The 14,519-nt window shown below is 43.0% G+C and overlaps 1 protein-coding gene across 2 annotated transcripts in view; it reads right to left on the minus strand.

The window, feature by feature from the left end:
• Nucleotides 1-3,342: 3,342 nt before the first annotated feature.
• LOC147245588 (junction plakoglobin a-like) overlaps nucleotides 3,343-14,519 on the minus strand; it is a 92,431-nt gene continuing 81,254 nt past the window's right edge. For both annotated transcript variants that reach the window (XM_086186068.1, XM_086186069.1), the window contains exon 17: nucleotides 3,343-5,606. The gene's annotated coding sequence lies outside the window, so the exon portion shown is untranslated. The remainder of the gene's footprint in view (nucleotides 5,607-14,519) is intronic.

Here is a 14,519-nt window from a genome sequence, read left to right on the forward strand (position 1 = left end):
TGGAAACATCATGCTTGTAGGTCTGAGAATCCCCTGCTGAGTGTATTAGATCTAAACATCTACACTGCTCAAAAAAATAAAGGGAACACTAAAATAACACATCCTAAATCTAAATGAATGAAATATTCTTATAAAATACTTTGTTCTTTACATAGTTGAATGTGCTGACAACAAAATCACACAAAAATTATCAATGGAAATCAAACTTATTAACCTGTGGAGGTCTGGCTTTGGAGTCACACTCAAAATTAAAGTGAAAACACTGCAGGCTGATCCAACTTTGCTGTAATGTCCTTAAAACAAGTCAGAATGAGGCTCAGTGGTGTGTGAGGATGTGGCAGGCAGCAGAACGTTCTCCACGGCGTCTCCAGACTCTGTCACGTCTGTCACATGTGTTCAGTGTGAACCTGCTTTCATCTGTGAAGAGCACAGGGCGCCAGCGGCGAATTTGCCAATCTTGGTGTTCTCTGGCAAATGCCAAACGTCCTGCACGGTGTTGGGCTGTAAGCACAACCCCCACCTGTGGACGTCGGGCCCTCACACCGCCCTCATGGAGTCTGTTTCTGACCGTTTGAGCAGACATGTGCACGTTTGTGGCCTGCTGGAGGTCATTGTGCAGGGCCCTTGCAGTGCTCCTCCGGTTCCTCCTTGCACAAAGGCGGAGGTAGCAGTTCTGCTGCTGGGTTGTTGCCCTCCTACGGCCTCCTCCCTGTCTCCTGATGTACTGGCCTGTCTCCTGGTAGCGCCTCCATGCTCTGGACCCTACGCTGACAGACACAGCAAACCTTCTGGCCACAGCTGGCATTGATATGCCATCCTGGATGAGCTGCACTCCCTGAGCCATTTGTGTGGGTTGTAGACTCCGTCTCATGCTACCATCAGAGTGAAAGCACCGCCAGTATTCAGAAGTGACCAGAACATCAGCCAGAAAGCACAGGAATGGAGAAGTGGTCTGTGGTCACCACCTGCAGATCCACTCCTTTACTGGGGGGTCTTGCTACCTGCCTATAATTTCCACCTGTTGTCTATTCCATTTGAACAACAGCAGGTGAATTTGATTGTCAGTCAGTGTTGCTTCCTAAGTGGACAGTTTGATTTCACAGAAGTGAGACTGACTTGGAGTTACATTGTGTTGTTTAAGTGGTCCCTTTATGTTTTTGAGCAGTGTAAAAACCCCAACTGTACGATCCCCATCAATACCAATCGAAGCTGTCGTAGATCTAGAGAATGTACAGGTGCTGGTCACAATTAGAATATCATGAAAAAGTTGATTTATTTCAGCAATTCCATTCAAAAAATGAAACTTGTATATTCTATTCATTCACTAAACACAGACTGATAGATTAAGTTTTTATTTCTTTTAATTTTGAACTGACAGCCAAGAAAAATCCCAAATTCAGTATCACAGAACATTAGATTATTACTTAAGACCAATACAAAAGAAGGGTTTTTTAGAAATGTTGGCCAACTGAAAGTATGAACATGAAAAGAATCAGCAAGTACAGCACTCAATAATTCTGCCTCTCTATTAAGGTGCTTGGACACAGAGCTCAGAGAGCAGCCAGCCTCTTTAGCAATGACCTTCTGTGTCTTCCCTCCTTGGTCAAGGTGTCAATGGTGGTCTTGGAGAACGGTCACGTCAGCAGTCCTATTCTGTCCCTGATACGCGTACCATCTATGCACCACGGACAGATCACTAACAGACAGGATTCAGAGAAAAGTCCCAGACAGTTTCTCTTCTTTCCTTTCTTTATGTAAAACTGCAACAAACACAAATTTACAGAGCGCTTAGTTACTAACATACACTGCCTGAATGATTCTACATTGCTTGTGTGCACATCTTGACAGGAAGTTACATTAAGCTTTGCTTGATATTTTTAACCTTAACAGGCTTAGAAAATGAAATAGCCACAAAGTAGTCGCTTTAACTTAAACATATGAATTTCAAATTATTTATATGCACATCTCCTCAAAAACACAAAAGAATGAATGAACTTACAAGCAATGCGTCTGCAAGGCACAAACGAGAAGAGAAAAAGGAGAGGAACTCTCTAGCTAACCGCATGGAGAAGACTAAGCTTCCAGCTTCATTCTTCCTGGTTGATCTGAGTCATGTGATCTCAACTGACCACACAGAGACCACAAACAGTCAATACTGTGTAACACCATAACTGGAAGGACTCAAATGCACATAACTGTGGCAGACAAACACAAAGACACAATGTGTCTTGACAAGTCCTCCCCATGATTGTATAGCCTACAGAACCAGACTGAGAGACCTTTTAAAGACCTTTGCAGGCGTTTGGAGTTAATTAGCTGATTAGTGGCACCAGGTGTCTTCAATTTTGAACCCTCCATCCATTTTCCACCTCTTCTCCTGTTCAGGGTGGTGGGGGTGGAGCCTATCCCAGCAGCCTTCCCCCTGGACGGGTCACCAGTCCATGGCAGGGCCAACACATAGAGACAGACAACCATTGGCTCTCCCTGCCACGCCTACGGTCAATTTAGAGTCTGGATTAACCTGGTCCCCTCTTGATGTCTTTGGACTGTGGAGGAAGCTGGAGTACCAGAGAAAACCCAGCAGGAACAGGGAGAACATGGAGACTCACCCAGAAAGACCCCGTGCTCCAGCCGGGGCTCCACCCACAACCTTCTTGCTGGGGGGCCACAGTGAGGACCACTGCTCCACCCTGCTGCCCAATATTGAACCTTTTCACAATATCCTATTGTTCTGAGATGCTGAATTTGGGATTTCCTTTAGTTGTTAGTTATAATCATCAAAATGAAAAGAAATAAACACGATCAGTCTGTGTGGAATGAATGTACACATGAAACAAGTTTCACTTTTTGAATGGAATTACTGAAATCAATCAACTTTTTCATGATATTCTAATTATATGACCAGCACCTGTAAGCTGTGAACACATAAGTTTAGATTTCTGCACTTTGCTTCCTGTCAGAGGCTGAACTGATGCTTTGGGCATGATTTTGATGTAGATCAGTGATTCCCAACCTGTTGGCACGGCCTCCTGGTAGTGCAAGTGAGCTGCAAAATCATTTCCAAAATGGAATGAGTTTCATGCGGGGGGGGGGGTGTAATTATGTAAAAATGAATTTATACATGATAATGTTTTAAATGTTAAAACTCAGTTACATTTAAAAGGATATTAAAATGTTTCGATTATTTTCATTATTTTGTTTTGTTTTGCCTTCAAAAATTAGACATGTGACAAGCAAGTGAGAGATAAGGAACAAATCAAAAATACACCAAAACAAGATCTTCCATTAAAGGAGAAGGTTGGAAAACTAGAATTTTTTTCACACAAGGAAAAATGAAAAGCAAAAGGTATACCAAAACTTTATTGAAAATAACAGGATTTAATGAAGCTCGGACTGAGGAACACTATGACTGTGATAAATATGATACTTTAGTTGTGCTTTCTTAACAGTGCAGGTTGGCGTTTGAAGCTGAGAACAGCAGCCTGATAACTTGACCCGTTCAGGCCCCCCAGCCACCTGTCAGCCACCTCACCAGGAATATGAGCAGTGCCAGTGTCTTCTGTCGTTTTGCACGTTATCACCATGTAGTATTTGGTTTTTGGGTGTCATTTTGCCCCATCAATCACAATAAAGAATCCATAGACTTCTATTGTTAAGACCCAGCGTTCATTACTGCTGGAACCTCACTAAGAAAAGAAGTCGGAGGTCTGGTCTTCTTTCAGTGAGATGTTGCTGCATCTTCAGCTGTAATTCATAATTACTTTTTATTTGAACCTAACACATATTTTCCTCACCCTTATGTTTTTTTTGTGCATAAATGTAACCAGACTTTAACCAGACCTGTCAGCGCAATCTTAAAATATTGCATAGTCTGCTGAAAAGAAAAGGAATCAGTTTTTTTCCATGCAGTTTTCAGGGGGAACCTGAGTTGTTCAGTCAGGCTCCGCCCCCACTGGATCAACCCTTGATTCCTTGACCTCAGACAAAGACAGGCACACTAGAAAAAAGCCAAAGCCCTGTTTGCTGTTTTCTCTCCCATCCAAAAGCCAAACCAGTGCAACTTGGGTGGTTCGTGAGACTGAAACAATGAAGCTCACATCAGAATCATTTGTTACTTTGCTGCCATGTTGGAAGAACTGCCCAACTAAGTAAACCCACCATCTCGTCACAATGGAAGTCAGCAAGGTATTCAATGACACGCAGAAAACTAAAAACCAACATGACACACAAAATGTCCTTAATATTGTTGTGTTATTCATGAGATGGCATTGACCTCAGATTCCATGAAGGACCCCAAAGATTCACCCAGATGGGTTGACTGACCCACTAGGAACCCATTCAAGACTCATGATAATGGTCTGCCCATGTGGACCCAACACCACCCTACCGTAAAGGCCCATGCTCAGGTGAGGCCCACCAAACCCACTAGCCATGGGGTCCCATCATCCACTGGCAGCTGAACCTCCATGCAGATGTACAATGATGTGATTTTGGGGACCCCCCCCCCCCCCCCCCACACACACACACACACACACACTCCTCTAAAGACACAAAGTTTATCTACAACTGATGGAATACTATTGTTGGCACCATAGTAGAAAGTCTTTTACTGTTGTGTCAAGTACTATCTGAGTACTTGATGAAGGTGAATTCATGCTGATTACAAAGCTGTGGTCCAGTTCCAATGGGATGAGGCCTCATAGCATTTGGAGTCCATTCCCTGTAGACCGGAACATCCATCTGAGGAGAAGGAGGCTGGGACATCGGTCGTCCAGTTACACACTGTAGTTGTCCCACACAATGCAAACTGGCTTGTAAACCCCATGTTCCCTCTCTTGGTACGTAAAGGTGAAGGACACAATACACTGTCATGCAACGACCACACATGGACACCCTGGGAGATGTGCACTGTTCAAATACATGGAGGAGACATCTAGAGGCTCGCGCCTTGAGGCCTGGATACACGGGTAGCATTTGGTTGCACTGGTGCTGGGGGGGGGGGGGGGGTTCTAGTTTGGTCAAAGACGGGGTTGTGTTCAATAATTCATATGATGAATACTGGCAATGTCTATTTGTTGAAAATTCTAGCCAGTATTATTCCACACTTGATTCTGATGTCCAGAAAAACAACGTCTGATGGGGTTTCTGTCTCACTGGTGGAACCTTTGTAAAGGAAATGTCTGGCACCAGCTGTGCTTCTTCAACATGCTTCTCCGTCCCATGTGTCCCAAACTGTCAATCAAAGGCATTCTCATCCAATTGTTTGCTTCAAAAAGTTACCCGTGTAACGATGCCTGACAAGTTCAGAAACCCCTCCCCAACACACACACACACACACACACACACACACACACACACACACACACACATTCTCGTTCTCCCTCACCCCAGGCTAGAACATTATAACAAAGTTACATTTTTTTATTTACAGCAACAATAAACCACTACAAACAACCTCTTCTGATAGTTTTTGACTGACAAACGGATCTTCTGCCTCCGCTTGAAAAGGGCTGATTCTTGCGATCCTCAGCGTCCGTCTTTTTCCCTCCAGTCCTGTCTTCGTGTGGTCTCTTCCATTTGCTTCACACATGATCTGTTTTATGCTCCTGTAACAAACAAAACAGCAAATATCCTTGAGAAAAACGCTTTGGTGTGTGACTATCAAGTGTTTGTACAAACTGGACTGGACCTAAGTTTGTAGTTCCACAAGGACAACCACTGGCTACTGGAAGGCTGAGAACACACAATGTCTGACCAGAAGGCTAAAAGCTGGTCAAGGTCATGCTGCTATTCTGACATCTACATGTGAGTGGTCAGCATTAGAGCCCTGTACAGGACTGTTGTCTTGATCCTGCTCCCGCTGGATTTCTGACCATTCCCGCCTGCTCCCACCATGTAAATGTCCACTCCCACCCGCAGCTGCAAATATTCTGACAAAATATTCCCGCACAATAGTAGAGCTCCACTGATTTTGTGTCTTCTTCAGTCCTGCAGGGGAAAACACGTTATTTTACTGTGTAGGCCGTTAATAAAGAGACCTGTGGAGTTGTTCATTCATCTGTCATTCGACGCACTGGTCAAGAGTAGCGCTCATGTTCGTTGATTTCATTTAGTTTTAATGAAATAAAGGCATTTTCTATTTTCTAGAAAATGTTATATATCTTTTAATCTTATATGATCATGCTGTGGTTGAGGTTAAGGTTTCTTTTTCTAAAAGAGACCTGAGAATAAGAAACACCCACCACTCCCACAGCAAAGTTTGACACACCCACTCCCACAAGATTTGCATTGAGTCCCACAGGACCTAGCGGGACCAATTCCCAATGCAGCTCTCTCGTCAGCATGCCATTGATTGATTGCTAACTCAGCTCAATTTTTTGCAAGACCCCTGTTGCATAAGAACAACAACAGAAAGAACACACATGGACACATTTTGTCATGAACGTGGACACAGAAAGGCAGGACTCAAATGCACATCTAAGAGCGGTGGGATCAGACAGGCAGGCTGTATTTCCAGGCAGAGGTCGGTACAGGTTCAGCTCTTAACAAGGCTATGACTGTGTTTCTGAAAGAAAGTGCTGGAACATGAGTCAGGAACATCAACAAACTGGTGACGAGACAAGACACAAAGGGGAGTATAAGCAGTGCTAATGGGGAGTGATTAGACACAGGTGCCAGAAACACAATCAGGAGTCAGGTGCACACAGACAGAGAGGAGGCAGGGCAGACAGGAACCTGGAACAGACGCTACGTCCGAATTGCCAGGTAGGTCAGATCTTAGGTCTCAGAGCAGGTCGTAGGCTGTCCGAAATTACAACTAGCGCAAGTAGCGACCTACTTCGCGACCTAAATTCCAGCCTAAACACGCCCACATTGTAGGTCGGTTCAGGTGCATCCTACAGAGCAACCTATGGCCCACAATGCACCGCGGACTTCTTCTTCGTCCCCTAAAAACTTGTGGACGCGCAAGCCAACTTTGCGCCACCAACAGTCTCCCATTCTGATGCAGCATCAACATTTATAGTCATATATAGTCTAACGTGTTTGAACACACCTTCACAGGTGAGTTAATGTGCTTAATAATAGAGAATGAGTGAAAGCTGCGTTCAGAGTGCAGTACGACAGTCAGGCCTGCGGGTGGGGCTTTCGTTGGTGCTGTCTACCTAGTTGCGGTATCTGTGCTCTGCCAGCAGAGGTCGTGCTTCACCACCAATCTTCTAGGGTGTCTGAAAGGTGCCGCCGTGTTTAGGTTGTAGCAGGAGGACGTAGGTTGGTACTTGGCAATTGGGACGCAGCCACAAACAGAGGTGAGATCACAAACAGGAAGACAAGACATGAAACGTGAGGGAAACAAAAAAATACTTAACAGATGGGGGTCATGACACATCTACCCATGTAGGACTAGTTTGGGGTGATATCAATGCTGTCAATGAGCGCCCAATTTGAGCATCATCTAATTTCACCCCCTGAACATGCATGAAATTCACTGAAATTTGGCACACTTGTCTAGTCTGGCTAAACATTCACTAATCAAAAAGAAAAACACCACAAAAGTCAATAGCGCCACCTAGGGAGCCACACAACTAAAAGATAATTTTAGATAATTTGGAGCGCTATAACTCCTCCCACAAATGTCCCACAAACATGGGACCAACACCGTTGGACTCGTCTCATCAAGACCAACAATTCCTACACTCTGACCCCTCACCTATCTACAACAGAATGTCCACAATTTGGACTAAACTGTCAAAATGAGGACTTTTTTTACTCCCCCAACAAAATCGATCTCCTCCTACCTAGGGCACTGGTGTCAAACTGATCCAGTAAAGGGCCGATGTGGCTGCAGGTTTTCATTCCAACCAACCAAAAGCAACACCTGATTCAACTTAAATCAATCAAGCTGTGTCCACACAGCTCATTTGTTGGATCAGGTGTTGCTTTTGCTTGGTTGGATTGAAAACCTGCAGCCACACAGGCCCTTTACTGGATCAGTTTAACACCCCTGTCCTAGGGCATTAATGCTATCTCTTCCAAACTTTCACACATTACTCTCCCATCTGTGCTGATTACAAGTTATTAAAAGTTTTTATATGAATTTCTGGGTTTGGATTTTACACGCCGTCAAAGTGGGGGAGACACGTTTCACCTTGCAATGGAAGCCTATGGGGAGAGGGTGTCCTCTCAGGGTACATACTGTCAAACAAACGCTTCTCACGTCTACACCATCCATCCCACAGCTTTAACAAACACACCACTGCATTCCTGACAAAAACCCCTACAAAAATATGGTATTATGAGTCACTCTTGACCAACGTATGCCGACTTATTCAGCTTTTCCCCACTCCAATTCTGGTGCTCCTCCTCTCTCTCCACTCTAGCACAGATCAAAGACAGAGCAGTGGGGGAGGGGTTCTTAAAGGGCCAGCTCTCAGCTCTGATCTCCACTCTAGCACAGATCAAAGACAGAGCAGTGGGGGAGGGGTTCTTAAATGGCCAGCTCTCAGCTCTGCTCTCACTCTAGCACAGATCAAAGACAGAGCAGTGGGGGAGGGGTTCTTAAAGGGCCAGCTCTCAGCTCTGCTCTCCACTCTAGCACAGATCAAAGACAGAGCAGTGGGGGAGGGGTTCTTAAAGGGTCAGCTCTCAGCTCTGCTCTCACTCTAGCACAGATCAAAGACAGAGCAGTGGGGGAGGGGTTCTTAAAGGGCCAGCTCTCAGCTCTGTTCTCCACTCCAGCACAGATCAAAGACAGAGCAGTGGGGGAGGGGTTCTCAAAGGGCCAGCTCTCAGCTCTGCTCTCCACTCTAGCACAGATCAAAGACAGAGCAGTGGGGGAGGGGTTCTTAAAGGGCCAGCTCTCAGCTCTGCTCTCACTCTCTGATCAGACTCAGGCTTCTAACTCCTTAACTACAAGGCCTACACACTGGACCAAGACATCCTTGGATTCAGGCCAGGGGCTCAGGCCCTCACAACGCTGCTTGTTTTATTCTCAATTTTCAAAGCAACGAACAGTTAACATACCCATCCACACACAGTAGACATGGCAAGGACAACAAGAAAAACATGAACAAACAAATAATAATAATAATAATAATAATAATAATAATAATAATAATAATAATAATAATAGAACAACAACAAACAAATAAAATAAAATAAAGAGTTGAAAAATAATATAAATTATATAAATAATATAAACAATAAATATATATATATATATACACATCAGGATAGATACTCTTTGAATGCAAATAATAATAATAAAATAATTAACTTAAATAAATAAGCAAAAAAGAAATAAACGAAAAAAAAATGAAAAAATAAAGACTTGACATAAATCACTGCAAACCAACCCAGGTTACACACAAAGAGGCTTGGCATCATGTCAGATTTGAATGTCCACTAGAATACATCAAATATGTCAGCAAAAGTAATCCTCAGGGAGCATAGCTACAGATTCAGGTTCTGCTTGATTTTGGCAGGTCATATTTTCTTTGTAACAACTCAAATGAACATAAACGTTGGTTATCGTTGAGATCCTTGATGGATCTTATTCCTTTCCTATTCCACTCCTTAAAAACTGCATCTGTGTTAGAAGTGAGAAAGGCATGGTTACGCCATGAAGGAGCCTGCGCCAATGTCGTTGGAAGGTTACAAACGTTCTGCATCCAGATTTTTTGAGAGTTAGATATCGTGTCATGCTCTCCCTTGCAAGAGGCTCTTGGCCTTGGTGATGATAAGAGAAGAGAGGGAGTTTTTTAAGAGAAACTTTGTTCTATTGCTAACCAGGGAGGTATCTCAGTCTGTGGGTCAGGGTCATTAGCCAGTAGCCAATATACCATCGCTCTGCTATTCGCAGCCAAGCATAGTGTAGGAAACGTGGGAGGCCAAAGCCTCTGAGTTCCTTTGTCTGTTGAAGATGCTGTTTGGAGAGTCTATGTGCCTTACATCCCCAGATAAATGGTAAAATCACAGTCAACCATTTTCAAAAAGGACATCGGAATAAAAATTGGGATGTTTTGAAACAATTAAAGGAATCTAGATTTCTTCAATTGTATTTATACGGCCTATTCATGACAGAGGCAGTGCTCTCCATTTTTCAATAAGGTGTCCAATCTCTCCATGAAATTATATTTGAAAAGTACTTTGTTTTTTTTGTGAGTTTAACACCTATGTATTTAACACAGTCTTTTGAAATTTTAAACTGGGTTGAGGTCATAAATGTGGGGTCTAACTGAGCTGTGAGCGACAGAAAATCACTTTTTGCCAGTTTATAGAGTGTCCTGAGACTGTACTAAACTTATTTAGTACGGGACGGGTTGTTCAGTCAAAAACAATAGCAATGTCATCTGCGTACAGTGATATTTTGTGACTAATACCATCAATAACAGTTGGTTTAATGAGCTTATTTTCTCTTATTGTAATTGCCAGAGGCTCAATGGCGAGTGCAAAAAGTAATGGTGAGGGTACACCCCTGACAGGTGACCCCTCAAGCCAAAAGGGATGTGATCTGCTTCGATTAGTAACAACAGAAGCAGCTGGATTAGGGTAGGCCATCTGTATCCAAGAGACAAAAGTGTCTCCCAGACCAAACGACTCCATCACTCTAATCAGGTCCCGCCATTCCACATGGTCAAATGCTTTTTCGGCATCTAAACATAAAGTAGCCTGTTTTGAACTCTGAGCAAATTTGTAACACATAATGTTTATTAGTCATCTTGTTGTGAAGAAGGAATATCTGTTTGTAGTAAACCCTGTCCGGTCTCTATGAATAAGGGATTCTATATACTGGTTTGGTCTGTTTATTAACATTCATTTTAAAATCCATATTGAGCATAGAAATCGGACGGTAAGAGGCAGGGTTTGTGTCGTCTCTATCCAGTTTAAGTATGGGAGCAATGTCAGCGCTATACATTGTTGGTGGTAGTTTTTCTATCTCAACGGAGTGGGACAGCACCCTGAGCAGGAGTGGAGACATCTGCCACGAAATTTTGTTGATATAACTCTGGTCCAAAAGTGCCCGGGGGACTTTCTGTTAATACAGGATTTGATGGAATCGGTCACTTTGTTTATAGTTACTGTTGCACTTAAAGCCTCCCTAGAGGCATCATCTCGTTTAGGAAGGGGAACATTTTCAAGCCAGGAATCCATATCACCCTTTGCTTTTGACTTGTATAATTCTTGATAAAACTCCATGAAATGCTTGTTAATTGATTTTGGGTGGGTGAGCATATCTCCGGTACCGGATCGAATTCTAAGTATAGCCCTGCTATTTTGCTGTCCCCTAAGTTGACAGGCTAGCATCGTGTGCGGCTTGTCTCCTAGTTCAAAATACCGTGTCTGCAGACGTGACAGTTGATCACTGACTTGTTCTGATAAGATTGTATTGTACTCATATTGAAGATGAATGATTTCTTGTCATGTTTGATCATTATTCTTTTGTTTATATTGCGTCTCCAGTTCAGATAATTTGCCATCAATTTCAACCAATCTTGAGTTTCTTCATCTTTTTAATGATGCCTCATGAGAAATAATATAACCTCTCATGACTACTTTAAATGTTTCCCACAAGTTTGAGTCTGAAGTATCAGAGGTATCACTTGTGTCCAAGAATTCCTCAAATTTACCTGAGAGGTATTTTATGAACTCTGCAGCATTAATTAAATAAGGACGTAGCCTCCATGTCGTTTGCTCTTTTTGTTGGTTCAAGTCTAGGTTAACACGAACTGGAGCATGATCTGAGATGACAATGTGATGACATTTGGAGTCCAGCACATTTGGTAGAAGCTTAGGGTCTAGCAGAAAAAAATCAATTCGTGAGTATGAGTAATGCAATTGGGAAAAGAAAGAATACTCTTTGGGTGTTGCAAACACCAAATGTCTACAATGCTAGTTGAGGAGATGAGGCTGTTCAACAAAGCATTTGAAGGGCTTGATTGTTCTCTGGAAGATCTGTCCGGATGCCAGTCCAAGATCACATCAAAGTGTCCAGCGATAATCAAGTTTGTATTTTAGAGATCAGGCAGTTGGTCACATATCTTTTGGAAGAATCCTGCATCATTGACATTTGGGCCATAGATATAAAACAAAGTGACATGAGTAGAATACAAGTGTCCAGTTACAATTAGAAATCTGCCATTATCATGTTGTGCCAAGTCAACCAGATCAAGAGATTAATTCAGAGATGTGACAATTAGTCCAGCTGAAGAAAGGCTTTCGGCCTGTGAGGCCTAACACCCCTTTTCAAAGCCTGAATTTGAGTGACCACATGTTCTTGAACAAAGGATCGTAAAATGGGCCTCAATTTGGCCATTGACCCCCCTCCAAGAACCAGTGCCTCTGCTTGACCGGAAGTTTGCCTGTCAAAATGCTATTGGCTGAGAGCCAGTACCATCCCACGGGAAGTGACATCATCTGCCGGTCCACATATAAATTTCAGTGCGGAGAAGATTCATTCTCTTTGGTACTTTTCAAGCCCTTTGGTACGCTTCGGCTCTCCTCTTCGACTCTCCTCTTCGGACCTCGAGCCACGCAATCTGCTTGAACTGGTCCCTGGTGAAAGAAAGCTTGTTCCAGCTTCTTCACCTTTCCACCAGTAACTCCAGCAGACCCTGCAGGCTGCCCCACCGCTGCTCTGCTGCCCTCTGAACCGAGCCGACCTGCTCTGGATCACGGAGATCGAATCCCTTACCGCTCCACCGGGTCAAGTAAGGATTCCTTTAACTAGGCATTTTCTGGGCCGAGAAATAGCTTAGTGTGTTGTATGATGTCTATGAATGTTCTGTTTATGTGACGGAAGTCCTGTAATTAGCAGATATTACATAGCATTGTACGTTATTTATTGATGTTAGTTATTAATAACTGTGACATCTCAAGAAGGTGTTACCTGTTATTAATACTGCACAAGTGTGTTAACACACATTTTTGGGTTTACCTCTGTCCTTTCCTCTCTCTCTCTCTCTCTCTCTTCCACTAAGCGCTCAGCTTAGTTATTAACACTCCACGTTTTATACCTCCACGGTGCTAACTAGCGGCTAGCTAGCCTCAGCTAACTAGCCTAGCTGCTAGCCCCACTGCAATGCGAACTGGTTGCTAGGCAACCAGACTCCCCCTCCCCTCCTCACTCTCTCTTCCATATACAGACACATACTCCCTCACTCACATGCTCACACACACACACACACACACACACACATATTATCACTTGTGTATTTTGGTTAGAAAACCGTTATACCAACGTGTTGCTGATTGATTGATGCACTGTGTTAATAAATACATTTTATTATCAGAGAGAAGTCGTAGTGTCTTTGTGTACAAACTTGTGGTCACGTGTCGAAGCAACAGCCAGTGCTCTGATCTCCTCCTCCAACATCAGAGCTGTCCCTTGGTAGTTAATGTCACAGAATATTGACTGTTAGTGGATCAACTCTGTTAGAGACTGGTAACTGTTACAAGTTTGGTCATAGTTTAGTTTCCCTGAACTCATCAGGGTGGTGCCCTGAATAATTAAAATTGAATATTAATTAGTAATTTATTTAATAATCGATAATTATATCATCATTATTGAATATCATTATTTTTGACCAATTCGCTCTTCAGCGCACAACAATCATCACTGATAGTTTTTATATGTTGAAAGGGTATATTCTTTTTAATTATAATCGCTACCGTTCAAGCCTTGCTGGAAAATGTGGATTGAACGAGCAATCATAATAGGGTCTGAAGTACCTTCAGGCTCAGGCCCTAAAAATATGTCCTGCCCAGTTGCATCTTAAGTGAGACTGCTCAGATGGTCTGATATGGGTTTCCTGTAAAAATACTAAGTCAGAAGATAGAGATTTCAAATGAGTGAAAACCTGAGCTCGTTTGATAGGGTGTCCCAATCCCTTTACATTCCAATTAACCATAGTAACCCGCCTACTCCTATTACTAGTCATTGATAGCATGCCATATTGTGACAGTTATTACTTGAGTAGAGGACATATTGAAAGCCTTAGACAGAAACACAAAAAAACAAAAACACACAGTACCAAACATGTACAGAACCCCACCCGCTCTCCAATCCCACTTTCCCAAACAAAGTGGGAAGAAACCCTGGTTAAACATAGTGTTGAGGGGGCCAAACGGGCTTAGCCAGACACTTAAGTGTGAAAACGCTAATAGCAACCTAACAACATGCTTCCCCTCCGATATGAAGTTGAGAAAGTGGAACACTCACGCTGAAACAATTTAAGTGAATTTAAATGCGTAAGGCAGTTATTGAGAAATAAACAGCCAGAAAAAAGGAATGCCATTGATTCCATAAACATTTGGTCAAGTAAACAGGATTCACGTATTATTTTAGGATTTTACCTGATCAGTTATTATGTGAATAACTGTTTGTTGCCACGAGAGTGGCCATGCTACATTTTGGATACAGAGTTTGTCCATGGTGACCACTGCTCACGGTCTCTCCCGGTGCATCTTCATGTGGCAAGACTGTCTGCGAACATCTTCGGCTCTTATGGGGTGTTAAACAT

The sequence above is a fragment of the Aulostomus chinensis genome, chromosome 18, assembly GCF_037954235.1.
Source record: "Aulostomus chinensis isolate RoL2024-O1b breed Wild chromosome 18, RoL_Achi_v1.0, whole genome shotgun sequence".
Taxonomy (NCBI): Eukaryota; Metazoa; Chordata; class Actinopteri; order Syngnathiformes; family Aulostomidae; genus Aulostomus; species Aulostomus chinensis.